This window comes from Lissotriton helveticus, chromosome 6 (genome assembly GCF_964261635.1).
Source record: "Lissotriton helveticus chromosome 6, aLisHel1.1, whole genome shotgun sequence".
In the NCBI taxonomy this organism is placed as follows: domain Eukaryota; kingdom Metazoa; phylum Chordata; class Amphibia; order Caudata; family Salamandridae; genus Lissotriton; species Lissotriton helveticus.
In genome coordinates this window covers 1,958,851,290-1,958,878,911 of record NC_136067.1, presented here as the reverse complement: position 1 = coordinate 1,958,878,911, position 27,622 = coordinate 1,958,851,290, and the positions used below count along the sequence as shown (strand labels likewise).

The 27,622-nt window shown below is 44.8% G+C and overlaps 1 protein-coding gene across 1 annotated transcript in view; it reads right to left on the bottom strand.

Annotated features, from left to right (window-relative positions):
* Positions 1-27,622, bottom strand: part of OTOF (otoferlin) — a 1,162,910-nt gene that overhangs the window by 275,561 nt on the left and 859,727 nt on the right. The window lies entirely within an intron of this gene.

The following is a 27,622-nucleotide window of genomic DNA, read 5'->3' as shown; positions in this document are numbered from 1 at the left end:
GCGGAGCTCGCGCTTTCGGCGCGAAAACTTCTTCTTTGCTCGAGCGTTTCAGCGCTCGTGGTAGTGGCTCCCTCGGGCTCCCACACTCACAGGAGGGGCAGGGTCACCTACTATTGCTCTCTTCTTCGGCTGGCAGCATCACACAGCAGCGGACCTTTCTCTTCGACGCTGCAGGGGACAGGGTGCTTCCATTCGATTCTGTGGGCTGCAGTCCTGCTTATCCCACCCTCGTCGCCAGTTGTAGCATCGTGCTACAAAGAACCACAGACACAGGTTCTACTTTTAAGGAGCTTTATTCTCTGCTACCTGTCTTTACCCTGTCCCTACTCTAACTGCCTCTTCCCTTGTCCGTCCCCTCCTCTTCCTGTCCACCCCCTAAGCTCCACCCACAACCACTAGTCTGCTAACTTCACAACAGTCACCTCCCCATATCTTTCCCAATCCTCTCTTCTCCAGGGTCGTGGCTCACAGGTTTCCCCTCCCCGGTTATTTGTGTTTTCTTCCTGTGTCACGCGCACAATCCACAAACATTCTATTTTCACTCACATGACAGGACAGTCTTTGCAGTTTGTATTGTTTTTTCACGAGCCAAGCTTGGATACTAAACTGCTAGTAGTATCTTTATTATGTAGATACTAAGGGGCCCATTAGGATGTCTGGCTGGTTGCCACCTCCATGCGGGCGGTGGCGATCCGCCAGACGTCCATACCCGCACGCCACCCATTTCCCCTCCGCCATATTACTATGGCGGGGGGGACCGCGGCGGACGGAAAAACCGTCCGCCGCTTTTCCGCCCTGGTCGCCTTTCGGCCGGGACGGAAAAGGTTTAATATGGTGGCAGTGTCTTTTAGACACCGCCAGCCATATTAAAGTGGGCCAAAACAGATGCCTTTCCGTGGCGGCATCGAAAGGCATGCGGTCTTCACTTTGGTGGCCCCCTGCGGGCCCCCAGAGTGAAGGAGAGGTGGGGGTGCACATGGGGGTACTTGTGGTACCCCCCTGCATTTGCATAAACAAAGCGTCAGGCACCGCGCGGTGCCTGCCGCTTTATTTATGCAAATGCATAAGTGCATTTTTAGCATTGTGGCGGGCGGTGCTGACAGCACCGCCCGCCACAATGCTAAAAATGCAGGATGCGCCCGCCACAGTGGCGGGCGCATCCTAATACCCCCACGGGACCCCCGCCCTTATGGCGGGCAGTCCCAATCCGTGTGAGGATTGCGGGCGGGCAAAGTCCGCCCGCCATCCTAATGACCCCCTAAATATCTCTATATAGCAGAGACTGGTACAGTTTAAAACACAACAAAGGATCATAGTCCTTCTAGTTCTGTTCTAAGTCAGGTTCTCATCAAAAAATTATCAGCCGTGGCAAAGCCAATATGTCTGCTCAGTTGGTCTAGCTTTATTGTGCCAACACATATAAACATAGGCGTTCACAAATGCTGTTTATATACGCTGCATGCACAAATGCTCTTTAGCACATTAAAGTCAACACTACTGGCTGTGCTGGGATAAAGTATTCAGTATAGAATGAATATTGAAGATAAAGAATTGAGTGTGATGATAAACATTGTGGTGATTACGTGTACTTTTCAGATATGAAATAGTCCTATTGCATTGCAATGGAAGCACGTCCTGCAAGGCGAAATGATACACCAATAAGTTAGTTTCAGGTGAAAGAGTAGTACTCCTTTAGGTTGAACCAAAGCCCACACTATGTACATTTTAAGGAATTGTTAACAATACGTCCTCATACAGCTGCTCTATGAACCAGACTTAAACAGGATTAGTCACATCAAGATCATAAAATATCTGGTAAAAACTGTAAAACTCATAAATAGCTGTATTATTTGTTAATCGCCTTAAAAATATAAACAAGTCTTAAAACCTGTTCCCTAAAACTGTTCTTAGCACCAACATAATGTTAAAAATATTGGTTAATGAATTTCTGAGTAAGTGTGTCCATAAACGTTATAAATGTACAGGTAGACACATTTGTAACTAAATTATAGCATTAGGTCATGGCAGAGGAGATGTGGGCAGAAGGACCAACATCACCCCTCACCTGAAGAACCTGCACTGGCTCCCCGTCCACAAGAGATGCCAATTCTAGATTCTGACTCAGGCCTACAAAGAGCTGCACAACCAAGGACCAGCATACATCAACCACCACCTGAGCTTCCACCAACCAACCAGACTTCTGCGATCCACAGCCCTCTCCCTCGATCACACCCCCCACATCCGCTTAACCCCTTCCATGCGGGGCTGTTTCCCCCGCTGTGCTGGGGGGCCGGGGGCGCGCACAGCGCCCCCATGCTCATGACGAGGTCAGCTCGTCATGAGCTACGGCGCTCCGGTGCTCATGACGAGCTGAGCTCGTCATGGCCACACCCGTTCCAATGGAACGCTCAGCACTGCAGGGGAATCAGCCCAGCATGCGAGCGTTCCACGGAACGGGCGCGGTCATGACGAGCTCAGCTCGTCATGAGCACCGGAGCGCCGTAGCTCATGACGAGCTGAACTCGTCATGAGCGCTGAAGGGGTTAAGCAACAGTAGAGGTCGCTCCTTGCTGCAAAGTCCAGTCCTGGAACAGTCTCCATCGCCAGACTTCACCCTCTCTTTAGGAGTTCATAAGGGGATTCCAGTCCTGGCTATTCAACAAATGCCCCCAAGAAGCTTGGATCTCAGCACCTAGATACCCTCACGGGGGGTAGCTGCGCTTTATAAATCTTCCGTGATTCATTGAGTTCTGCAACTAACATGATTGATCAGTGGTATCATTATTTTCCTCTTTCCTGAGCAGCTCTTGGCCAACGGGTTAAAATATTGGCCCAGAAGAAGCATGTTTTCATGCAGCGCAGAGCTGTAGCCAAACATGCTGAGCTGCATTGCCCAAAAGAAGAAACACATCCCAGAGATGTATCTATTAAGATTGTCTCACTGCTGCTACCTTTCCCTGGGCTGGTGCTCTTAAAGGCTGTCTTGTCCTACACACAGACTCTCAGAGAGGAGTGTGTGCTGTCAAGCATAGGATCTGTACTGGCAGCATAACCCTCCAGTACAAACTCCTGTGACTAGATCACCATAGAAGAACCCCATGTGTGGTGTGCACTTCAGCACACATTCAATGTGCAGGTTCTTTTTTGGGAAATAAAAACTTTTCTCATTGTTAGTGCCTGCTTTAATGAGGCATTAGTTGATGATACAAAGTTTGATCTGGTTATCTTAGTAAATCATGGTTTTGGGTCAAGACATCCGTTTGCGATGATCCACCCAAGTAAGGCAGACTTGATGCAAAGTGGTGTATTCAGTGCAAAGTTCTTTTTGGATTGAGAAAATGGCTCCTTTTCAGCTCAAAATGCACTTTGTGCTGGAAAGTAAATACCATACACTGCTTTTGACCACTTTCCTCAGCTTAGTCCTGCCTCAGGACTTCAGTAAATCTGGAACATGGTCTGTTGAATCACTGTATAAATTACATAGATGTCAATTTGTTTCAGTATTAAGTGGAAATAGCCAAGCAACAGCAGCATATAAAAATGGTAAATGAAATAGCTAAAAACATAAAAATTGTGGCTTTTCATTTGTTGTTAGGTTTGAGAAAAGATATAGTTGCTAATGAGCCCAGTAGGTGTCCTATCGCACCTTGAGTTCTGTTTTGTTTCCATGTTGGTCAAGCCATCTTGTACTTACCATCACAAGTGGTTTATACTCAGTTTGAGCAACATGAAAGATGTTATTCCAATCTGATAAGCATCAATAACATATTATTTTTGAGATGTCTTAAAAGATACATTTGGATATATTTGGGAAAATCACATTCAACTTATATACATGGTTTCAGAACAGGTACCTGTTACCGGCCAGTTACATTAGCAAACACCTTGTGTTGTTGTGCCACAATACGACCCCGGCAGCTGTGGCACAATCACACTGCACCAACTATAATTTTGACATTCACTCTTGCGGTGCTTGCATCCCTTTGGGTTTAGCCATTGGAAAAAAACAATATACAATTTATAAACTCAAAACTAAAGAGAGAAGCACTCAAACGATCTCAGGATTTGTTTGTGTCCATCGCAAGTCTGCATTATTGGTTTATACCATACAAAGACTATACCTTTCTCGGGCCCTCGCCCTACTCAGTGCCTGGATACCCTCACGGGTGATTAGCTGCGATTTACAAATCTACATAACATAACATAGCATATAATCTATCCAAATTATTCAGGTGAGATTCCTATCAGAACGGGTTGTCTTCTGGATCAAAAAATATAAATCACAAATCTTGTGTCCCAGAAAATGTTCTCTTTGTTCATATATCAAGAAAATCATCTCAGCCCAGCCGGCCAACATATTTTATCCCTGAATCGAACCATCTCTACCTCCTGCTTGAAACTGTTTTGACAATCTTAACTTTTCTTTAACCTTAGAAATCTGTATAACCCTGTAGGTCTTTAAAATCAATTTTCTGCCCTCTTCAGATGTTTCACTCAGTCAGCCCTACTAAGTCACCATCTTCATAAACGTCACTTTCCTCTATTAATATAATTATATCTTGTTTTTATATGGCATTTCAAGTTGGAGTAATCCTTCTAAGTGTCGTAACAAGGGATTTTCGGAGACGCACACTTGATCTACGTTTTCTGTGCAAAAACATCTCTTTCTGGCCCCTGAATATTACTCCAATTGCAACTGTAAGATATTTGCCAGCTTTTACTTACTCCACTCTACCATCAATTTCAGATTCCACACAGATCTCACGAAAGTAGGGCAGAATGTGTCACCACATCCTCCTCAACACTCTGTGTTAATCACTGGCTGACCTGCAACAACTTTTCATGATTCTTCAAGAGAAAACAACCAAGGGTCACTTTCAATCTTTACATCAATTTGCAAATTTTCTCCACTCTCAAGCCTGAAAGACAATGTCATAAGACTAAATCAGACTAAAAAGGGAGGGGGAAAGAAAAAGAGGCCGGCTGAGGGACCAGAGTGGCTCACATGGACACATCGCACCTTGACGAAAGTGTGACTACAGAGCGATGTTCCCACTCTATCTCCAGGTTTGGACTATGATCAATGAAGCTCGGGTATGCCTTTGAAGTGGGTCTACCAAAGGCAAGTATGGCCATATATTCTCCCTACAATATACTGATTGACCAGGAGGGAGTATTACAAATCATAAAGGATCTGTTTCCTGAGGAAGGCCTTTGAACCTGTTGGGCGATTGAAATAGGCTGAAACATGTCGGTACAGCAGACAGGATAATGCTTCTCTTATATACCCACTTAGTGTATGTTTTTAATCCTGCCAAGTTAGGCCCATAATAAAATATAGGCGGTTACCCACATAGACAGTTTTAATTCTTTTTGTTTTCTGCACTTGGGATACCTCCTTGAAATAACGCAGTTTCATAACGCCCTTTCAGTATAATATTGCTTCCCACCTTACGTTGGCTTGCGCCAGGGCGTGTCAGCGGCCCTATGATGATGTATTCCACTATTTAATGAGTGAGGGCCATTTTTAAAAACCCAAAGGTTTTCTCCAAATTGGTTGAGTGTGTCTCTTTTTGGTTATCAACTTGGGTTGTTATGGCCAGGAGCTAAGTGGGCCAGTCTTCTTCCCTCTTTTCATTTCCTTTCTCCCGCCCTTTTTAGTCTGATTTAATCTTATGTATGAGTCCATCTCGTTTTGTGAGTAATATTCATATCTTGGGAGAGCAAACGAAGGTGAAATCTCTTGTCCCTTCTGGGTGTGAGTAAAATAAATGTCTGGCGGTTGCCAGAGCCGCCAAGCACCCTGAATTTGTATTTCAGCTGCAGCTCGGCCCCAGGAGACGGGGAGCCGCAAGGCACGCGCAATCTTCTCAAAACCCTGGTGGCTCAATGTAGTTGCTATGGATGCCAAAGCAATGGTTGAAGTGGGGTCACCCAAACAAGCTAATGGCTGAAGATAGCTGACCCAGCTCCCCTCTATTTCTATTTAGATGGTCTAGACAGCGGCATTATCCAAACAGACAAAAAAAAAGATAGCCCTCTCCACTCATATTACTTAGTCTGGCTGCCTTTATTGTAAATTATAATCCATTTCCTCTTTGCCTCAACCAGTGAAAAGAAAAAGAAGATATGAGCAGCAAAAAAGAAGCTCTAGCCTTTCACTCCACAATCATTTTTGAAGCCATCATCATGCTTTTAACTCTCTTGCTGCTCTTTTGTTTGCTTACATTCAAATGATATTTTTGTAACTCGACCCATCTGCAGGTATATTAATAATTAACTGCTCTAATCAACATTTCATCGACCTCTATTTCCTAATAACCATGCAATAACATGTAAGTCTATTTTGTCTTTTATTTTGCTATATTGATACATATTAAAATACAGTTTTCTACAAAATCCTTCAATATTTTTGTGTCCTACATTCCTAAAAATTGAAAATTCTTATAAAACTATTTTTTGGACGCCCAATTGCATTTAAGATCACATGGATTGGCAAACCCGATAGACCTGACTTTTTGTTAGGGGAAGTGTTTATTAATAGTTGGGTCATTTTGTGTCTGTTGCCCTCAGCTGTCCTAGATAGCAAATCCCAGCATGATGCTACAACTTAGTTTACAACAATATACTCATTCTGAATAGGGCCTCTCTGCTGAACAGACTGTTAGAAGAGTTAAGCTGGAGTACTGAGAAAAGGATTCAGTAGATTAAATGGCAAACTTAAAAGCATAGACACCAAAATATTGCATAGTAGATGCAAATGGACCGCATTTACGTTGCACCTTTACAAAAGCCTATATGCGCACTGGTCTTTAATTGAGAAACAAAAACACATACACCCAAGATGGTATCAAGTCAGCAAAGTAATACAAATTAATGTTGCATGTACTGTCTAACAAAGTGGCTTTTTGTGGATGACTCACCAGAACCTAAAGGGAAAACAAGTGGGACACTATGGCCCTCCAGAAAATGCTGTGATGGTGATGGCTAGCCCACCCAAGCATTGGCAAAGCAAAGAAAGCCCATGAAATACAATAGGTGAATGGGGATGGGTCAAATCCCACTCTCTCGTGTTATTGTACCTTTTTGAAAAACCGATGACACGAGGTGCTGTAGACAGATACAGACCTAAAAAGATCCCAGACAGACAGAAGAAGCAATGCCAGAAGAACATGTGGGTTAATATGGAGACTGCGAAGGGCATTTAAGTCAAGAGTAAATAGGGGATGGGCGTACTGCACAAACCTGGCTAATAATCATCAACTCCCAACTTCTGCCCTTCTATTTCTATATTGTTGGTTCTTTTGATGGGCTGAGATCATGCTGTTATAGCTTCGACAATATCAAAGTGAAAGGCAAGGAATGTGGCTCTCTCCCACATTCATATTCTGGTACCAAATATGGCATTCTTGCAATAAAGGGAAAATCCAGCCTGGGCTGTGAAACATGTCTCTTGTGATGACGCTTTTTAGCGGCATGAGCCTTTTGCGCGGTGAGTGTCACCTACCCCCACCGCATTGGGCTGTCTGGTCATGGTGAATGGTCCCCAATAAACCAAATACCTGGCGACAGACATCGCATTTATTAAGTGTCATTCTCTTTAGTTTGCTTTTGCATTACCCTGACTGTCATATGGCTGAAATTCTAGGTCATATCGTAAACCCCACATCCTCATACTGTATTAAATAATGTCTACGCAGATATTCAAACACTACAAATCTTAGACACTCTTGATCAACTGTGGACTGCTTCCCTGTTCTAAAGTCAGTGCAGTAGGAATGATCATGCAAAGGTGCACAGAGACATCCAGATGGGCAGGTACTGCCATTCAAGATTAGGGCATTGTTTCTATGATACCTTTTCCATGACATTGCATACCTGCCAACTTGAAGAACAATCTTGCCGTGTGAGGAGGGGAATGGGCTTGGTAAGGGGCGGTGCTTCGTGCCTAGAAGTACCTTCGAGGCACTTTGAACCAAAAGAAAAAGCTTGCTGTGGCTGGTGTCGATGTCCTGGGCAGTTCAAAGCCTTAGAAAATAAGTTGGAAATCCACTATTTACAGCTCGTTTTTCCTGCAACCCTGTGATATTGGCTCCTCTCCAGGAGACCGTGTGTAGTTGGAACAGATATTGTGGGGATATTCTCAAGAACGTGTGATAATTATCGCAAAATTAGCTTAACGCAACTTTGCACATTGCAGTGTATCACGGGAAAACAACGCTGCATTAACGTTGTATTCTCAACCCCGGGGCACCATGCGATAGTCTCACAACACGAAACACGAATGTGAAAAAAGTTGAGATGTGGCCAATAGCGATACAAAAATCTGCGATAACCAGCGACAGGCCTGCAAATCCCACACCTCATAAGGGAAAATGCACAATAAAAGCAGAACAAAAAAATAAGGCAAAAAATAAATAAACTACGTAGCACCATGAACGCACCCGGACTGAGTGCGGAGGACAACGCGAACCCCACAAGCAACACAGACGACCAGCAAGGAACCTCAGGGTCGGGGAAGGCCAAGGAGAAGAGGAAGAGGAAGACCCGGTACAGACTGCAGGAAAACAGGATCATTGTTACGGAGGTGATAGAACACTACCAACAACTGTTCGTCACCTCCAACGTGTCATTGGCAACAAAGACACAAATATGGCAGACTAATTAATGTGATGGGCAAAACCAAGAAGAAACTCGATGCCAACATGAAAGCAGCAACGCTTATTGGAGGTGGGGGTTCAGCGGCACACCAGAAGCTGGATGACGTGGAGAAAATGGTGGCCACAGTCATCAGTCGGGCTACGGTGCCAGGAGTTGGGGGACCGGACACTGCTCAACATGACCTGAACCAACATCAACAGGGTGAGTTTTCTATATGCTTCGGTCAAAAGCCCTTGAGGGCTCTGTTAGAGATCAATAAGACTAAGTGTACCCCCTTTCTACTTTTGGCTGTGAGATTTGGGATTATGTGAATATTGACTCAATTGGGGTGGCTGAGAATACAATGGTTTTGGGGTTTGGGCAGGGTCCTCCAATGACATACTGCATGAAGAGCTAGGGAATGAGATATATTGTAGATTATATACTGCTGCAACCTCTTTTGTTGTGGTATGCAGTTTGTCTAACAGAAGAATTAATCCTTAGTAGATCAGTAATTTATGATTGCGTGCACTTGGATAATATGTTTAATATTCCCTGGCTAGATTACGTCAAAGAGAATTTTAAAGACCTTGGGAGACTGGAGCTATTTTCAAACCCTCAGGGATTTAACAAAGAAGAAGTTGCTTGGTTTAGAGAGACATTTCACCATAGAGTGGCGGCTGAGAGGGAAGCCTCAGCTCTGGCTACGTCCTCATTTCGAATATATTCAATGGTAAAATCAATTCCCGGGACAGAGCCATAACGTCTCCTTGAAATTTCTATTCACCAGCGTTATTTGCTGAACTATTTCAGGTTGGGTTTGTTCCATCAGTTGATCTATCCTGAGGGCACCCGGTTTTTGAACCACCCACATGCACGTGTGACTTGTTCTCTAAATGTGATACTTTGCACATTGTATTGATAAGCCCTCTTTATAAATCTCTATGGTTCCTAAACTTTTTTAACTTTGGGTTTTTATCAGGCCAGACCTGCCTTTTTATATTTACAACTTTTATCTGCACATTAAGGGGTCTATTAGAATAGCGGGCGGATCGCCACCGCCCGTAAGGCGGTGGAAATCCACCCGCCCTTCCTCACCGCCCGCCATCGTAATATGGCGGGGGGACCCCGGCAGACGGAAAGACCGTCCGCAGGTTTTCCTCCCATCCACGAGTCCACTGGGTGGAAAAGGGGCTCAATATGGTGGCGGTGTCTGCAAGACACCGCCATCCATATTAAAATGCTGGCGGAGATGTGCCTTTCCAAAAGGCATGCGATTTCTGCATGTGGGGGCCAGTTACAAGCCCCCGGAGTGTTGGGGGGTGGGAGGTGCACATGGGGGGTACCTATGGTGCCCCCTACATTGGCATGGGCAAAGTGGCAGGCACCGCACGGTGCCTGTCACCTGGTGCATGCCAATGCACAAGGTGCATCCACAGCATTGTGGCGGGTGGTGCTGTTAGCACCGCTCGCCACAATGTTGTGGATGGGGGATGCCACCGCCACCGTGGCAGTGGCATCCTAATTGCCAGTGCGGGGAACCGCACCACTACCGGCCTGTCCCAGCACCGCTAGGGTGGCGGAATAGACCCCTAAGTTTGTTTTAATGTGTCATAGTTTCTTATGGGGGTTTCTAGTGCTACCCATTAGAGAATGATTTTAGGGTTTTCTAGCTTTTAATGTCTTTTATACTTGTTATATTATGTCATGTTATTGTAAATTTCTTTTATGTATCATCATGTTTGACTTTTTATTACATGTCACTTGTATGATTTTATCTTATAAAATCGAATAAAGTAGGTATTGATTGATTGAAGTGAAAACACAACACAAGAAGAATTCCATACCAATTTTGAACAATAAAGTAAAATGTAATTAATTTTTTGAGACCATATTGACAAAAATTCAATTAGTAAAACCAAAGATATGCAATTATAATTTGCAGGCCAGGTACAGGGATCAAGTTGGGCCCACCGTCGCACAGCAGTGGTTCCAAGGAGCTATGGGGCTGCGATGCCAGGTCCTACGTCGAGTATGCGTAGCACATCAGCAGTTCCAAGGAGCTGCAATTTCCTGTGTCTGGGATGTGTCACACAGAGGCGGTTCCGATGCAAGGCTGTAAGGCAGTGCACCACGCTGCAGCGGTTCGGCTTGGACTACTGCCGGGTTGTGAGAGTTGTGAGAGCACCTTCAGGCCCACTTCCAAGGGTCCAGGACTGACTACCACCACTTTGGGGGCATGGCTCACAACAGACAGAGTCCAAGTTATAGGTTCAATGTGGTTGGAGCCTTTTGTGTCCCTGAGGCTCCAACCAGGAGGCCAGCCCATTAGCCTATGGGGTTTCTAAGTTCAGTCCTTCTAATTTAGGCAGCAGGGCAGCAGGGCGGAAGAGTAGCAACCCTTCTTGCAGCAGAGCAGTACAGCAGTCCTTCTGAGTTTTCCACAGGTCTATAAGTGTAGTGAAGAGTTGGTTCTGAGGGTCCAATATTTATACATGGTCACCACTTTGAAGTAGGAGAAACATCTAGAGCCCTCCCCCTACAGAGGTGTCTGGACAAATGCAAAAAGAACAATTGTTGGACGGAATGACAAACAATGTCAAACACTCACCCCAGTCAGAGATCTGGACCTAACTCCATAGTTTTTTGCTCTCCATGCCATTCCAGATAGAACCCAGCCAAATGCAAATCAGTCTTGACCCTGCTCCCCATGGGAACCGTCCAGCCCGAGCTATCTGGCTAGGTCTTCCCTGAACCGGAACACAAGCAACCCAGGACCAGTTTCCCCTAATTATGGGCTTATGAAAGAGACAGAATAGGATGCTTAGGCAATTCTTGTGTATTCCCTGTCTGGTTGCTGAAACACCTAGCTTTTGTCCTACCAGCTTTCTCTCTCTGGGTTTACTGTGGGTACAGTGCCTGCTTCAAGCTGAATTTTAGTGTTAGATGTGGAAGGACACTCATTATTTCCAGATAACACTCCCACACATACCCCAGTCCTCAGAGCCCATGCTTAGTGTGGCTGAACACTTTCCCCATCTTGAAGATGCCTTGATACGTGACATTTTGGGCCTGTTTGCGGTAAGGCAAACTGGAACTACAAACAATATTGGTAGGATTGCCCCTGCAAACTTTTACCCCACCGGTTAAGGTGCATCCAGGGGTCCTCCCCACCCACCAGCTAGTTTCAGGTATAAACATTGCACCACAATGCACCCCATCAGAACATGTTATGGACCTGTGAAAGAACAGAAGAGGACTGGACCTGCTGTCTGTATCCTAAGTGGATCCCTGAAGGACTCCACCTGCTCCCTCTTGTCCCCAGGAAAAAAAGAAGTGGACACCAAGGGTCGGTTGATTGACCTCCAGTGTGACTACAGGTATAAACAAGCAGCAAAAGGCCTTTTTCCTGGAGTGCCCAGCTGACCAGTAGCAACTAGACCTAGACTGAGCATTGCTGTTGGCTTCTGGTGGAGTGAGTCCTGGCCTCTAAGTGCTGCCCCTTTGGTCCTGGGAGCGGTAGAATTGACCCAGAGGAGCTGCTCCAGAAACCTTGAAAAGCTGTGACTTAAAGAATAATCAAAAGGTCAAATCTTTGACCGAGATACACCAGGTTGGTGTATCCGACTCATACTCCATTGCAGTTGGCCTCAAACTGCGAGTCGGTTCCAGTCTACTGCTCTCGTAGACTATCATTTGCACTTTGCACTTTTTGGTTCTATTTCAACGTAAAACTTCAACAATGCATATCTCTGGTTCCCCTTATTGGATTTTTGTTGCTTTGGTGTCATTTTTTTATTCAATTTTACTCTATTTTTTTAATTTTGTTTTTGATGTTTATTTTCTGGTGTTTTGACTGTACTACTGTTTTGGTACTGCACAAATACTTCACACATTGTCTGAAGTTAAGCTTGTCAGTTCTGTACCATCGCTACCAGGGAGGTGAGCTCAAGGTAAATTATTGACTTTGACGGTTATAACTGGCAAGAGTTGGGATTGTTCCTTGAGGTGTGGCACTGCGGCCAGGGCGACTGATGCTGGCGGCTGGGGGTCGCGGTTGGCTCCGGTGTCAGGGGTCTGCCCAGCACCATGCGACTCTGGCAACAGCTCGCTTAATCTTCCCAACGGCCCCCAGCGCTGAGATAACCCTTTGTGGGTGATTTGTGCCCTATGCAAGTACTGGATTTACATTTTCTTATATTTAGGTGGTCAGACGCCCACGGATCTAAAAGAGGAGAGGGTCAGAGATATTCTCTGAACTGATAATAATGATGAGGAGCAGGCAAGGGCACGCTTCATATTTCAATGACTGCCAATACTTCAGTGAAGATAGAATGTTCCACTGTATCAACAGACGGTGAAAGATCTAATAAAATAAGCCTTGTGGACAGCCCTCATGGCACCTTCTCAGATTATCTAAAACCAATACTAGTTGAGTCACTGTATCTATTCCACAGTGGAAATCAGCCTGGGCTGCATCCAACAGGTTGTAAATGTATTTGAGCTTGTAAAGCGCACTGCTACCTGTCCATAGGTTTCCTGGCGCTGTATAACTCTGGGGAACCCGTCCTGGCTTTCCCTGTGGGATGGTCCCTGCTGGGAGTCCCCAAGGTGGAGCCAGGCATCCCCGGAATTGATGGGGCCATTGTGGAGATTAGGCAAGCTATTGCCCAGAGTTGCCGAGTGGAACCCCTGATTAGAGTTAGCACCGAAGCGAGAATTATAGAGTCCACTGACCCAAGTCCACGACCCTGCCGCGTCGGGAATTGAACCCTGGTCCCGGGCCGACTTCTGCTCCCGGGTCTGCCGCCTCTAACCAGTGAGCCACACTACTCTACTGGTCTTCAAGATTATTATACAGCTATTTGGCCAGATATTTCTCACTCAGTTTAGACACAACTAGAAGCAGAGAAATAGACTTACAATTATATTCCACTGTAGGGTCCTGTTAGGGTTCCTAAGAATAGGCTCAACAGCATTTTTGTTCCAACCACTAGGATCATGGCCTGAGTAACAGAGGCATTCAGTAATGAGTACATAGAAGAGACAACCATTGGGAGTTAGATTTTAGGTTCCTCACTGAACAGTCCTAGTCTGACAAATAGTTGTCTCATTTGTGAGTGTTGGATAGGGGGAATCACCTCCATCATGATTTCCTTCCTCAGAATGGATGTCTTCATGTCCTCTTGACCTTGTTGGGGAAGATGGCTTTTAAAGCTATCCTAAACATGAGTTATTTTGTCACCAAAAAAACAAGTTTATTTTAGAGTTCTTGCAAAAGGAGCATGGTGCAAGACAGACACTTTGGCACTCATTTATAAGCCCCTTGTTCCGCCCGTGCGTCACTTTTTATGATGTTCAGGCGGCGCAGAGTGCTGACCCATATCTACTAGGCCACACAAAGTGACTTTGCATGGCCTTTCATGGCCTCAAAGATGTGATGTAGGGCAACGCAGGGCAAGTCGCTGCATTGTCTTATACTGCATCAGGGAGGCACCAAAGTGTGCACCAGCTGAAAGGGAATGCATTGTATCTCATAAATACGGTGCATTCCTGCCCTTTTGATTTGGTGTATGGTAGCACAGCAAAATGACTTGTGGGCTGACCTATGCCAAAGCATTGTAAATGAGGCCCTTTGGGGCAGATTTACAATAAGTGGCGCATCCCTGCATATCAGCAGGGATGCGCCAGTTATTGTGCGCCGCGGCTCCGCCACCATGGATGCGACGCATTCACAATGCGACACACCATGGGGCAAAAACGGACAGATGCGTGACGCTTCTGTTCCGTAAAGGCGGCGCATTGCTGGAGTTGCGTCGCTCCAGCAATGCTCTGGGGGGCCGTTTCTGTACAATGCTGCATCAATCCTTACGCCTGCTTCAAGCAGGCGCAGGGTTTTGACGCAGCATGGGCTCAAAAGTGACTGAGTGAAATCTTGTAGATTTCACTCAGCCACTTTTAGGAGGTGTTCCTGCGCTAGAACGCCCACACCCCCCGCCCAGGAACGCCTACTTCTGGCGCAGGGCTTTCAACGTGACGCATCTCGCAGATGCGTCATGTTGTAAATATCCCACACCATGGCGTATCTTTGGCGCCGCCGCTGCATCACAAAAGTGACGCAACGGCAACGTAAATGAGGCGCAAGGAGCTTGTAAATCTGCCCCTTTGTGTTTACCATCCCTTTGACCACATGGAACACAGCTCTGGTGGAATGGATGTTGTGTTGTATTAGGCTATTGTAATAGGTAGTCTTGGCCAGGAATAGACATTTTTTCGACCATTTTAATTGTAATCTATAGGGGTAGGTTAAATACCAGTTTCACTCAGCTTGTCTGACTAGGAGTCTGTTTGCTCCTAATTCTGATGCAAACCATCGATTATAAGAATTATTACTGGGAATTTTGATAGGTCTACAGCGTTGTCCCAACAGTTATTAAAAGCTTGGGATAGAGCCTTTATATTGGTCATTACTTTTCCTGTAGGAGCAGAATCTCATTTTATTTTTTGAGAACAATGTTACATTCAGTAGGGTAGCTTTAAGGGTTTCCACTGGTGATACTGAATAACCATTTCTCTGATTAAGGGAGTGATAATTGATTAATCTGTTCCCAAGTCTCTAATTTTGTCTCGTACATGCTGGAAGATGGTAATCTTGGGAATCCCTAAGTGAGTACCTCATTGAGGCATCTTGTTGAAAGTGGCAGCATACCCCATCAGACTAGGCATACTTAGCCTAGACGGGTGCATATGGGCTTGCCTTTGGTGCACCAAGATGCGTCTGCACATTGGGACTCTTTAGAAAGGTTAACGGGTCCTTGCACATGCTCTCAGCAGCTGCTCCAAAGCTAGACTACGGACCTGAAAGAATAAAAAAATGGCTGCTGCAGCAGAATAAAAAAAGCCATGTGCGAGCCAAACATAAAAACAAGTCAATAGGTCTCACCTATGCAAGAACTATTGGCTTTGCCAATGTGTTTTAGCCATTAATTACATCAGCGTGGCTGCTGTTCAGCATGGCTAAAAGTCAGTGGCATTGAGAAGAGTAGTGTGGAGTGTTGCAGAGTGGAATGACGAAGAGTGGAGTAGAGTGTCGTAGAGCGGAGTGACATAGAGTGTTGTGTATTGGAGTGGCATAGTGTGGAGTAGCTTAGAGTGGGGTAAAATGGAGCGGTGTAGAGTAGATTGGACTGGTGTAGAGTGCACTGGCATGGAGTGTTGCAGAGCATAGTGGTGTAGGTTGCAATGGCATAGAGTGCAGTGGTATAGAAATCAGCGGTATACAATGCAACATGGTAGAATGTAGTGACGTAGCCTAGAGGGTTGCATAGTAGAGTGCAGTGACTTAGAGTGCAGCGGTGCAGAGTGGCGTGGTGAAGAGTAGAGTTGAGCTGAGTGGCATAGAGTGGTGCATAGTGGAGTATAGTGCCATAGAGTGGAGTGCTATAGAGTGCAGTGGCATACAGTGGAGTAATGCAGCGTACAGCAATTTAGACTGGAGTAATGCAGAGTGCTGTCGCATAGAGTGCAGTGACGTAGAGAGCTTAGGCATAGAATGCAGTAGTGCAGACGCATAGAGTTCAGTGGCATAGAGTGCAGTGTTGCAGAGTAGAGTGTTGTAGAGTGCAGGGGTGGAGAGTGGCTTTGAGTGCATTGCCATAGAATGAAGTGACGTACAGTTCAGTGGCCTAGAGTGCAGTGATGTTGAGTATAGTGGTGCAGAGTAGAGTGCAAAGGTGTAGAGTGCAGTGATGTAGAGTGCAATCGCATAAAGTAGAGGGGTGCAGAGTATAGTAGAGTGCAGAGGCATGGGGTGACTCACTGTGGAGTTGTGTAGATTAGGGTGGTCTGGTGTAGAGTGCATTAGTGTATAGTGTTGCAGAGTATAGTGGCATTGAGCGCCGAAGCATAGAATTCAGCAGTGTACACTGCAGGATTGTAGAATGAAGTGGTGAACATTAGAGTAATGCATAGTAGAATGCAGTAGAGTATAGTGTAGTGATGAGGAGTGGAGTGACTCAGAGTAGAGTGACCGAATGCAGTGGCATTGAAGATTGCAGTGGCGTAGAGTGCAGTGGTGAGAGTGCAGTGGTGCAGAGTAGAGCAGAGAGGCATAGAGTGAAGTGGCGTAAAGTGCAGTGCCGTACAGTGGAGAAGTGCAATATGGAGTAGAGTGCAGTGGCATTGTGTAAAGTGGAGTGGTGCAGAGTAGAGTTCTGTGGTGTGGAGTGGTGCAGAGTAGAATGGAGTGGCATGTAGTGGAGAATACATGGTGCGGTAGCACACTGCCATTACAGATAACACATTTTCAATTGAAATGACCTTTGCACAGACATACAGTTTTACTAATAAACCTATACAGCGTACAAACGATAATGTGTGGAAATGGCATAACTTCGTGTATTGATTTGATCTGATCATGTTAAAGTATTTGTTTCCAACTTACTCCAGAATTAACAAAAAATGTGCGTCATTTGTGCTATGGTAACTCTGGTATTTTCTGAAATGCTTGCACAGTTCATTCAGATGGTGTGTGCTAGAAAAAAACCCTTTCTTCTATTCCCAGTATCCAGCAAGATTGACACATAAATCCTCTCACTTTGAAGTCAGATAAAGAAAAGTAAACACCAAGCTCTCTGAAAGACAGAGCCTGACATTTGACCTCTGTCTTTGAATGCACAGCAAATGAGAAACGATAAGAACAAGATTTACAGGCCTGTTTACAGAAAGGAGCACTCGTGGAACAATACAAGTAGTAGTGTGAAAAGGCTTTGCTCCTTGGGAGGGACAACCTGTACCTGGACAGCCTAAAATAAATGAAGCCAGGAAACAGAAAGCCAGCAAATGTGAGTTATAAACCACAAAGCCAATAGTAAGCAAATAGATGCATTTCCAGGGAAGCTTTCAGAATGTCCCCAAGATGTCTTTAGCAAACCAGACAACTGTGCTGTCTGGCTGGCTTCGACCTATCAAGAGAAAACAACATACAGTTCAAAATGTCAGTTCAAAAGTGGAACCTCAAAAAACAAGCATTTGCAATGCAATAGGACTCGTATTTACGCGAGACCTATTACTTTGAAAACGGGTGGAAGGCAGGGAGAAAGAAGGCATGAACAACAAGCGTGGGGGAGGGCGAGAACACACGGACTGTGGAAGGGGGCGGTGGGGGAGAAGGCATGGGGAGAAAATAGTACTGAAAGGAAAGGGGCCAGTAGCCCTGGAAGGATTCCAGTGACGACATGGTCGTGATGAAGAGGGACTAACAAGCCTAAAACCAATCAGAAGGCAGCATTTAGGACCTAAGCCAATGAAAAAGATGGGCGGAGAGTGGTCGGAGCTTCCACTAAGCTTCCACACTGTACTGAATACTGCACGCCTCGCAAAGCGAGCAGCGCGTGAGCTGCAACCCTACGCTAGACCTAAAAAGAGCAAAGATGGATTACACGAGAAGGACATTTAGGTCACTTCAATAGCATAATGTGGTAGTAAGTAAGTAAGCGATCGCTCACTTTACATCAGCCTGAACACCAGACAGGTAGAAAACTCTAGGTACTGGAAGGTGCAAGGACCAATGTGCTTTGGGAGCTGCTGGTGTGGGAAGGGGGCTGTGGGAGATGGAGCAGACAGCACCATACATGCTGGCTCTCAGAGTCTGTGAGGACTGCAGTATCTTTGGAATGCAGCATCTTTGAACTGCAGCATCTTTGAACGGCAGCATATTTGAACGGCAGCATATTTGAACGGCAGCATATTTGGGCTGCAGTAACTTTGGACTGCAGCATCTTCATCAAAGCTTATGTTAGAGCTATTTCAAACCATATTGGCCCTTGCAAGACAAACATTCTCAAATCAGCCGCAGTAGGTGCATACTATATTTCTCTATCTCCAGAAGTTTAAAGCATCATCAATTCCAAAGTGTAAACATCCGCGACATGCTGTGGCCTAACCTGACAGCCCATGCTGCCAGGCCTAATGCAAAAGACTGTACGAAAGCCAGGCACTGAAGGGGGAGGACCCAAATCCCATTTCCTCTAGATACTTTTCAATGTATTTTTAAGAGAATTGATCACATGAGTTCTTGCAGCAGACAATTAAACCTTCCTGTAGCGAGACCTAATGTCCACCTCCTGGAGCCCTCTGATGACTAACACAAATGATGTTGATACTGTAATCCCCAAAAATTCAGTGGCGGCTCCTCTGCTATGGCAGAGGAGCGTCGCCCCTCCCTGCTAGCTGCCTCAAAACAGCAGGAAAGAAAAAATAAAACAATAATAAACACGTTTTATTATCGTGGTATTTTTTCTTTCCTACCGAGTCTTTGGGGGTGGGGCCCTGGGGAATGACAGGCTGCAAGAGGGGACTGGTGAGCAGTGTTGTCAGTGCGCATGACAGTTTGGCCGGCCATCTCAAGCTGGACAAACCGTCATGCGCACTGAAGCTGTCTCCAACTCGAGCTGCGTTGCCGGGTTGGAGAGACCAGGTGCAGGCTCCCAGTCTATCTAGGAGCGCAATTTGAGAGCGCTCAAGCCAATCCCGATGCTGCATTCATTACATGAGAACAACGTAAGGATTGGCCAAAATGGAGTCTGGGAGCCAGTGCCTGTGAGAAGAGGAGCCGAAGAGCGCAATGCGGCCGGCTTCTGGTATATATATATACATATTTTGTTTTTGGTCCCCCTCATCCCTCCACTCTTCCACAACACCAGCCGCTACTGCAAACATTACAAACATTAACAAGGATGGGCATTTTGTCCCTAATCCATCCCACTAGTTATGATGTTTCAAACAAAATGCAATTAAATTCGCTTGTACTGAGTGCCTGCAATTAATTTTATAAATGAAACATTTTTAGAAAAACGTCATTGTCAACAAATGAGAAATGTATCCGCTGGCGCAGGAGCAAGGGAACAAGCAGCAAACCAGCAGAGACTTAATAGGACTCAAAAATGCTGAGAACAAACACAAAGGGCCTGTCTTAGATATGACAGTGCTACTGACAAGGCATGTTCAATATTCACTTCTATTTTAATCCTCTTCTCACCTCAGTGCCTGCAGATTTAATTAGCTACGGCTTTGTAAGTATTGAAGGTGCTGCAAGGGATGAATTTGCTTTCAATTTAATATTAAGCGCTAGAATAGTTTTTGCTTAAAAGATCTACTCATTTGAAAGAAAAGAATAAAGTAATTATGTTTTACTTTTTGCCTCAGCTTATCACAACAGTGTTTGGAAAAGACACCTTGTCAGAAAGGGTTGATTTAGAATTGCAAGATTTTTTTTCCAATTTACAGCTGCATCTGAAAATAAATATAGGTTAACATTGGTTTTTAAGCCTTTTTTGAGTTTTGATTTCATCATTACGTTTCAAAAATGAGTATCAGGGCCCAGACTTAGCATTATGTGACGTAGTACAGCGTAGCAAGACAACTTGCTGCCCTTTGTCAAATGGAGAGGGTAGGAATGTGCCTTATTTACAAAAATAAAGACACCTTCCTGCACAGAAACAATCCTTATAAGGCCTTCCCGGGAGAAAGCAACACATGGCAGCGACTTGCGCTGCCTTGCGTTATTCCAGATTTACCAAGCCATGCAGGGCCGCGCAAGGTGGATTTGTGTGGCGGGGTATCTGACTTAAGGTTCGCGTTGTCGGATGTATGACATTACAACGCATGCTTTTACCACGCATGCTGTTACAACGCAGTCTTTACAACGCATACCATTACAATGCATAGCGCTTTGGGGTGCTGGATAGTGAATAGTTTAATTTACTATTCCAACTCCAGTCCCCGTGGATTGTAGGGAAGGTGTTGGATAGTAAATTAAATCTATTCCTTATCCTAGAGCGCCCCCCAGCGCAATGCGTTCTAATGGTTTTCGTTGTAAAACCTGCGTTGTAATAGCACTGCGTGGTAAAAGTTGCGTTGTAAAGGATGTTTCCCCTTGCCTTGCATCACCTTATGTGTCACAAGGCCAACGCAATCTTTGATAAATCTGAGCCCCGACCTCGACGGTTGTTCGAGCGCCATGCAAAAGCAAACCATGTATTAATACACGTTTAAGATAAATATATTCACTCCCCTGATCTAGCTGCGATAGTTGAGAAAGACATGATCAGGCACGCACTGGACCCCCACTCTGAATGATGTCGATACTCAAACTATTAAGACCAACTCTGAAGGAGGCAGGAGTGTAACACAGGCTTCTTCAATCCCTGCGGTGCAGGGGGGGCTCTAGCGCGTCAGCGGGACCCCGTCAGCCCGAAGTCAATAAATATCTGTGAGATATGGGAGACTCAGTGGCCAATCATCACAGGGTGCATTGGGGCGCCACAGTTAGGCGTGCAAGAGAGGATACCATTTGACCGCGGGGTCCTTAATATTCTAGCAAGGGTATGCCCAGATAAAAATGAGTCCTTAGGGGCCGATTGAACCCTGATAATTGCTGTATTTTACTACCACAACAGCAGTCAAAGGGGCCATTTTCCTTTAGTGCACCAGGGCTGGGACATCCAAGCTACTCTACTGTATCTAGCACTGCTTTTGACAAAGAGCAGTGAGACAGTGGCTTTTTAAGGAACAACTGTGACTCCCTCTTGGTAGCCAGGTCAAGCTCAAGGCTTGACTAACCCTGTAGGAAGGGCTGATCTATGTAAAACCAGCAAGCGCAATGCAACACATTGAATAGGTAGCAAATGTGTCGCTTGAGACTACTGTAGACATAAAAATAATAGATATGCTTTAACTGAGAAAAGAGTTAAAAATAGCAGCTACCAGGCAGCAAATAACAGTAGACAATGTTTTTAGAGTTCGTTAAGTAGCCTTTTAGTGGATGGGGAGCGAGGCTGGACTGTGACTGGACTAGGTCAGTGTGAAGGGGAAAAGAAGAGAAGAGAACCGAACCAGGTGTACTGGCTGGGAGAATCAGAGACAGAAGCAGGAAGCAAGTTACTTGATGGAAGAGGTCAGAAGGCTAAAGTTTGGCTAAGGTTCATAGGCCTGCCCTGCCTCTAGAATCTGTGGCTGCCACCACAATCAGCCTTCTACAGCCTGCTAAGTGGATTGTAATCGCCCTCGGCTGATAGCACACTTGGGCGCTTATTTATGAGAGCTCTGTGTCACTTTTGCACCACGTAAAGTGGTACATGCGTGAAGCCGGGCACTCATGAAGATATATGAAGGCACGCAAAATCACCCTGCTTCGGTTTGAGTGGCCTCATAAATCATGAGTAATGTGAATCACTGCGTGAATCACTGTGAATCACTTACTCTGCACCCAGGAGGCGTTTCATGGGCGTTGCGCTGGGTTTTATCATGGAACACCCATGGAATTTGATGCTTCCCCAGAATTACAAAGTGATGTAAACCTGGTGAGGCATAAAGAGGAGAAATTTGTTGATTTCTCCTCCCTTTTTTCCTCTTTCCATGTGTGCTGCATTCTGCAGCACTCATAGGAAGAGGAAAACTTCTTGCACCGGAGGCACCGTTGCACCATGGTGCAAGGGTGTCTACGTTGGCACTAGGCTGCCAAAATGGCTCGAGCACAGGCAGAAAGGACAGTACTGCACAGCATTGCTTAAATATGGTGCATTCCTCCCCTTTCACTTTGGCGCAGGGCAGCCCAGTAAGGAACCTCGCTGCGTGCCCTACGCCAAAATGCCATACATGAGTCCCCAGGTGTGCCCCACCAGGCCACAGAGCTCCACTTGTATCTCTAGCAATATATCAAGGAATCCTCAGCGCACACGCATGATTGTAATGTGTGTGAAGATGAAAATGCACAGAGTCATCCTGTTTGCCTCTTTAATTACTAATTTCTTGCACAAAATGCCATCAGCAGCAGCAGGACTTGCAGGTTGAGACCTACAAACTTCTGCAACGAGCCCGCAGATTTTAGTTATGCGTAATTATAACTTTGATTATTTATAAATTCATTTATCCTGCATTACATATGATAGGTAAGGTCTAGGCTTATAGGCAGAGCCACTGGAATTATGGGTCAGGAGAGGGTCAAATCCGGCAGGATTGAGTTAATTCTGCGGCAAGAAAAGGAAAATTATACGCCGTAATGCGGCACATTTTTTAATAGTATTACATCATTGTTTTGTACTTTTTACAGTTATTAACACTATCTGGGCATTGGGTGCACTTCATTATTACCAGTTTAATACCCAAAAATAGCAATAAGCAACAGAAAGGTTAACAGGCAACCTTTACAAAAAGTTGTCCACTGCGTGGTAACGCGTTCTGCTGCGTTGTTTGTAACTTTTGAACCATTTGAGCTAGAAACAAAAAATATTTTGGGATAAAATCTGCAGATTATGCAGCAGATGATGGATTATGTGACAGATGCACCAAATCCATAATTATGCGAAAATCACTGCAGTCTCACAATTGCATAATTCCAGCAGCCCTGCTTAAAGGCTGCATTTATAGTGAGCTAATGAAAACGTAGGGTCAGCGTTCTCGGTCTGGAAGTTTGTAGCCCTAAAACAGAGAGAGCCCTGCCTCAAAACATCCCTGGCAGCAGGGCGACTTGCAGTTTGAGGTCTGTGGGCTGCTGGGACAAGCCCAAAGCCTTTTATACCATATAAACACATTTATCCTGATTTACACTTCATTGTTGTGCAGGACCTCTAACCTGGGCTTCTATTGGAATTCTAAAACGCAAATTAGCATCCCTGTGGATATGCAGGGATGCGCCAATTATTGTAAATCTGCCCCAATAACCGGATTTACTAACAGTTCACGCAACGCAACACAGTGCAGCAAGGCAGGTTGCTTGCTGCACTGCGTAGCGTGAAGCAGAGAGAGCTGAACTCCGTCATGTGTACAAACCTATGTCACTGTCCAGCTGACTCCCTGCGCTGGCACACTTGTGGCAGCCTAGCACCAACGCAGAGATATTTCCCCTTTTTACGCCAGCCCGGGCAGGCACACTATTTTGACACAAATCCAGGTTTACTGACTTTAGTAAACTTGGTTTTGCGTAAAAATACATGGCTGGATGCACGGGAACACCTACGCTCCACCCATGTAACGCCTCCCCGACACAAGCGCGGCCTTGCGTTACTTTGCAGGCGGAAAGTGACGCAAGCCACACAAATATCAAGTTGCTGTTCTTTGTCAATGCCACCTGTTGCATTGCCTTGTGTCAACTTGAATGGCACAAGGACAGTGCAAGTGCTTAGTACATCTTGGCCTAGTTGTATACCACTGCCAGGCACTCTGTCCAGCGCCTAAGTTGCACAGCCAGGCGCATTGCACCGTGGGGTTTGGCTGCCTGGTGTGTTAAGTGAACGATGGGTTAAGGCAGTATATCCTCAAAAAAAAAATTCATAGCTTTCTTTGTTATGGCTAAATGTATAATTTGTTCTGCTCCAAAGACATTCATGTTTAAAATTAACTTCAGAAATTTAAAGTGAGGTTTGTCAGTTTGGTTTCCTAGGAAAACATAAGCCCCGGCCTGCATTGCTCATGATCTCACTTATGACACCACTGATGACATCTAAAATGACATAATTGATGACATCACTAATTACATCACTGATGAGATCCTTTATGGCATCAACAATGACATCACCGAATATATCACTGTTGTAGATTTCTATGATTTCAGTAATTGGTTCCACAAAAGCACTAATACAATCATGCAAAATAATTATTTTAAGCCACATTTTAAGACCTTTGATTCTTCCATAACATCAATTAGTATTGGCATATGTGGAAACAGTGTTGATGGCATCTACAAAGTGTTCTACACTGAAGGCACACATTGCTATGACTTTCAGCCACACCCATTCATGAGCCTGCATGCTTGCTTGCACAATAGCTTCTTGAACATCTTCTTTTAACTCATAGACTGTACAGTAAGACAGGATAACATTCAGCCACAATTGGTGCCCTGCCTTGTCTTTGTCACATCAAGGCCATGGTATACCAGTATTGTCCTGTCTGTGTCACATCAAGGTCACAGTAGGCCAGACTTGTCCTGTTGATGCCACATCGAGCATATAGTAGCCCAAACGTTCCTAGCTACCAGCACATTTAATACCCAAATTGCCATTTTTTGGGACTGTTTGTGATTAGTTTAGCTATATATTAAAAAATGTTTATGACTTAACAGGTGAAGCCTGTTAGATAAATTTAGCTGATCATGCCATACAAACCACCTTTAAGCCCAATATCTATGGGTAAAGCTAATATAAAATAAGCCAGTTGTACCTGGGGCACAGTATATGTGATTTTAAAACATATACCAATCATGTCTTGCAGCCTGCAACTTGCGCATGCGCAGTACATTTCAATGTGATAATTATCATACAAATAGCACATCCTTCAATCTGTCTCTGAGGTCTCATGCCTTGTCCCCTACATTTAGGCCCTCACTATGAGTTGGAGCAAAGATATTGGGATCAGAGATAGCAGGTCCTTTTACAAGCCCTAAAAACCACTAACATTTTCTGTCCGCTTCGATCACCAGGACTGGATGGTTGCAGGGCACTCTTTACCTGTCCAGGGACAATATTGTCTACTTTCCTCTGCACTCCTGGAAGAGGCGGGCAGTGCCCAAAGCACCTGTCCCTGTAGCTCAAGTAACAGCGAGGGTGTCTTCGGGCTGGAATTATGGGTCGAGGGTTTGCACCCGATAACTCGGGCCAGAAACTCATAATAGTGACTTGGTGTATTTCACCTGGATTTATCATTCTGGGTAAAACACCCTCTCTCAGTGTAAAGAGGTACGAAGAAGCTACTAGGGTACACCTGGGAACATTAAAGAAATCATCTAATAAAAATAACTTATAAATTTGGACATTTTTGGAATTGTCATAGGTAATAATGAAGGGCCAGGGCATTATCACCTTGATAATTTCAACTCAACCTTAATTTAGTCAACATTTTAAAAGTCAACTTTATTGCATACAACCCCTACTCCATATTATAGAGGAGCTATGGGTCTCAGTTGGAAATGTACATGCAGCACACCTTTCGGCTAGGGTGGCAGAGGTCATAACTTCCCCACCCTGGTGGATTACCGCTTGCTATATTTCTATGCCACTGAATACTTGTTTAGTAGCCATAACTCCCTCACTCCCTTAGTCCAGGCCACCTACGGTATACCCTAGACCATTGATCAAGATGTGGGGGGCAGTAAAAGCATCCTTGCCCCTAGGGGAGGCAGAGTGAACTACTTTGTGTGTGTCAAGATTTGGGGGCGATCAAATACCTTCCTTTCCCGTGAGCAACGTAGGGAGATGCCACAAAACAGTCAATGCCCTTGTGCGGGGTTTGAGGCTACCAAACAACACCACTTGCCCTAGGAATCCCAGTGAAGGATCAATATGGTCCTTATCTCCGGGGGCCGTTAACATTAACATGGGAACATTAAGGCTCATTCAAGGTGGGGGGCGTTGAGTCACATGAACGCATGCGTGCCCACATGCCAAGAGATAGAATAAAAAAAAAAAACAAACATTGAAATTCAGTGAATGAACTACAGGTAAGGGGAAGCTAATTTTGATGGAGTATTACTACTGACAGAAACCCTAGAAATACCTGAAATTTAAAAACATTAACGCTCAGTGCTATCATACCCTCTTTATGACATCACACATGCAATAGTGTCACATAATCTATATCTAAAACACATCTATATAAATCAGTAATGATTAGATAATCAATGGAATCCCACTTTAAAATCCCAGAATGCCTTCACACAACACCCAAATTTCTGTAATACAAAGGCTTATTAGGAGCATTTCATAATGTAGAGTAAAAATATTGATTAAAAGTACAAACCTAGTATCCATTATCTCAGAGACATAGATGTTTGCAAAGTATTTATCAACACATAGAAAAAATACAGCAAATACAATGTATGATGAGGTCTTACTCCACAAACAATATAGGAATCATACAAACTGTAGGATATTCATTTCGTAGTCACCCAGTCATTCATTCACATCTCATTTTCACCTATCACAGAAGACGACATTGGCTGCATCAGTTTACCACCAGTGTCTAGAAGGTTCACAGATCCTTTTTAAATGATATCTTACCAAAATTTGTTTGGAGAGCTGCCCTGCCCAAATTCAACATATATAGAATGCCGCAACACGCTTGACGCTCACAGTAACCCCATTATACTGCAGTTCCATTATGTAATTTCTTTGCAGTGGCTCCCAGCTGCCTAGTGCATGATCTTCAGGCTTGTTCCCAACTACCTGGTGTGTGATCCTCAATTTTGTTCCCAACCACCTAGTAGTGTGTGATCTTCAAACTTGTTCCCAACTACCTAGTGTGTGATCTTCAAACTTGTTCCCAACCACCTTGTCTGTGATCTTCAAACTTGTTCACAACTACCTAGTGTGTGATCTTCAAACTTGTTCCCAAACACCTTGTGTGTGATCTTCAAACTTGTTCCCAACCACCTTGTGTGTGATCTTCAAACTTGTTCCCAACTACCTAGCATGTGATCTTCAAATTTGTTCCCAACCACATAGTGTGTGATCTTCAAACTTGTTCCCAACTACCTAGTGTATGATCTTAAAACTTGTTCTCAACTACCTAGTGTGTGTTCTTCAAACTTGTTCCCAACTACCTAGTAGTGTGTGATCTTCAAACTTGTTCCCAACTGCCTAGTAGTGTGTGATCTTCAAACGTGTTCCCAACCACCTTGTGTGTGATCTTTAAACGTGTTCCCAACCACTCAGTGCGTGATCTTCAAACTTGTTCCCAACCACCCAGTGTGTGATCTTCAAACTTGTTCCCAACCACCCAGTGTGTGATCTTCAAACTTGTTCCCAACCACCCAGTGTGTGATCTTCACACTTTTTCCCAACCACCCAGTGTGTGATCCTCAAACTGTTGTCTCTGCTAAGAGTGTGCATGTCGATGGTATCCTATACCTCAGGGTGAGTGCACGCCAAAACGATTGGCCAGAAGTATAAGGAGACAAAAATTGTCTCTTGCAAAGTGTCCCAATGGGTGT